Source organism: Suricata suricatta, chromosome 6, assembly GCF_006229205.1.
Source record: "Suricata suricatta isolate VVHF042 chromosome 6, meerkat_22Aug2017_6uvM2_HiC, whole genome shotgun sequence".
Classification (NCBI taxonomy): Eukaryota; Metazoa; Chordata; class Mammalia; order Carnivora; family Herpestidae; genus Suricata; species Suricata suricatta.
Genome location: NC_043705.1, coordinates 72498269 through 72501315, shown reverse-complemented (window position 1 = coordinate 72501315; position 3047 = coordinate 72498269).

Sequence of the window (3047 nt, the reverse complement as noted above, 5' to 3'; positions counted from 1 at the left end):
TGTTTTATTAAATAGAGCTTCATGGATTTAAGATGGGCTAGTGACCTATTTTAGCAAAGGACTCTATTTCCCAACCTCCCAACCGCAGCAAGGTGCAGTTATGTGATTAAATTTAGGCCATTGAGAAATGGGCGGACATGATGATTGCAATTTGTAGACCGCACTCTTAATAGAAACTCTCACTTCCCTTTCCTACTCCAATAGCTTTGAATACAGGTATGTTCCCAAGGAGATTGCTTTGTTCATCCAACAGGAAGAACATCTTGGAAAGTAGTGTAACAATCCAAAGAAGCCTGTCCTTGTTTTCAGCTTTCTTGTTACAGCAACTCATCTTATATCCTATGTATTGCAATTGTTTTACTTTTTTCTTAAAATTCTCAGTTCTTGAGGGTTTTTTGTTTTGTTTTGCTTTGCTTTTTGTTTTCAGAGAGAACATTTTCAGCAGATTCCAGGTTCAGTATGGAGCCCAACGTGGGGCTTGAGCCAAAATCAAGGGAGGCCCCTTTTTTTATGTTATAAATAAAGTTTAAAGATAAACTCCCAGGGAATAAATTCCAAAAAGTCACACACAAATAGTTCCTACATTTATAAAAGTTTTTTTAATCAATTAACAACTGCCTACGAAATTTATGACAGCTAGATATCTCTAAACTCTCCAAAGCTTCAATTTGTTTACTTCCAAAATATCCCATAATTATCAATTGTGAAATACATAATTTCATTTGAATAATTGGAATACCTCAAAAGTATCAAGGGAGATTTTTCAAAACACATATTCAGCAAAATTTCTCAGGTATTTTGATCAGGAATCTTTAAGGGTCTACATTTGTGATTTAGATACATACCAGAGTAACTTTTTTAAAATCCTGTGCCTTGTGTAAGAAAAACGCTCCTGCTGATCTAATTAATAGATTATATTCATCCTTACAAAAGTCTTTCTGATCATTTTATGGCCAAAACCAAATATTTTTGAATTGCCATTGAGGAGTCTGGGTGGATCTAAAGACAGAGCAATCACTGGTAGCAACAACAGAAGGAACATCCATGCAGAAACCAGAGAAAATTTACCCTCAGAAGATGCTTTCCAGAGCTTAGCAGACAAAATAGGCAAACATACCTGTAAATACCATTAAATACCCTTTCATTGATATGTGAACCCCAGCCTCCGTATTATCAACCTGTGTTTTTCCAGTGTAGCTTGTACCATTTTTAATGCTCAAATACGTGAGAAGCAAGAACACTCAATGGCCAGATAAAAAGGGTCAGAGACAGAAAACAAATACAAATTTAACTATAGCAAGGCAGTCTTTTGTATATTTATAACCTAGTGTAATTTTATCGAAAAGAAGTGCTTGAATATCCTATCATATACAAGATGATAAAGACACCAGGTAAAATTCTGTCAAGTACATAATAAACTTATTATTTCTTTCTTATTCCTGGAAACATAATTCTCTTAGTCTGCCAAAGAATAAGAGCTCATCTACTTCTCCATAAAACATGAACATTTCAACAGACGTAAAGTAATTTAAAGATTGCATTAAGGAGATTGAAGACTTCTACTCAGATGATGGAGAACCCCAAAGTGTATTTATGCAGGCTCCAAATTCAAGGAAATTGCTGGTACATAAGATTATGTTTACACAGAGAACATCCAAATTGGAATTCAACCTGAGCAGAATTCTTCTTACAGAATAAAATAAGTCGACCCTGAGTCAATGGGAGGTAAGATAAAATATTGGAAGAGGAAAGAAGAGGACAAATTATCCCAAGTAAAATAAAGATTGAAAAATCATAGATAACCTCAAGGAATACCTTCAATTTTATAAAACTAATGCATGAAAAGCTCACACTGACCAATTTGTCAGAGTTTTTAATCACAGAACATGGCATCAAGTGCATTCTCAATGAACATTTGCTTTCTCCTCCTACCCACCCTCTCTCTTCTATCATTCCTTAACACTTTAGTTCCTAGTACTGCCTGTTTGTTTTCTAGTTGATGAAAACAAAGGAAGCCCTTTTGGGAGCTCTTCGTGTAAGGAGTCATCACAAGAGGACTTTGTTACCAGGTTCTCCCACACTCTCTTCCCATAAAACTGAGAATATATCTCCTTTTCCTGCAGTTAATGCTCCCACACATACACAGGATTCCACTTCTTTTCCTATTTCCCAGAATGCCTCTTTCACAACAGAAGATACTCCAGTATCTTCTCTTCCATGTATTCCCTCCCCTCCCCCGCCCCGTCTCCCTTTAATTCTATTTAAATCTCTCATTTTTAGAACTGTGTAGTTTCACCCTCATCCTGTTTATATTCTTCCTGTCAATGCCAGACCAATTAATACAGATTGCCTTAATACTGCTTCTAAATATTTGATTTTTTTTTCTCTACAGTTTCTTTTCTAAACTTATATTCATAAAACTAATACCTCAAATTCAACAAGGATCTTTAATAATCTAACTTTTCTATAGCACTTAGCAAAAACCTGACACTTGAATCCCTTGATTTTCAAGACCCTCCTGTTTTTCTTTCCGTTTTCATTACTATGATGTGAATTAAGTAAATACTCTCACAACACTTAGAACAGTACATGAATATAAAAACTGCTTATTATGTTTTATTTATTCAGGTCCTATGTCTGAAGCACCCTTTCCCATATCAAGATCCAAAGTCTACTATACTGTGCTTCTGCCCATCTTAGTACTCCAACAGCAGCTTATTTATTCTCCTAACTCTCTGTGCCTGTAACTTCCAAGTGCATGTCTGATCTTAACCTCTGATGCCTGCAGATCCTATTTCCAATTGCCCACCTGAGCCTTCCACCTATGTGTCCCATCAGCCATGGAAACACATCATAGCCCATACTAAAACTCTTTGTGCCCAAACCAGCTTCTCTTAATCAATTGTACTAAGTTGAAATCTTGTCTTACTTTCTTGTTATCTACACCCCCTTATTCAGTGTGTAACCTAATTCTAATCCTTATTTCCAAATATCCAAGAGTTCTTCATTTCTTTCCATTTCTATAGTTCAAGTCTAAATCAGCCCAT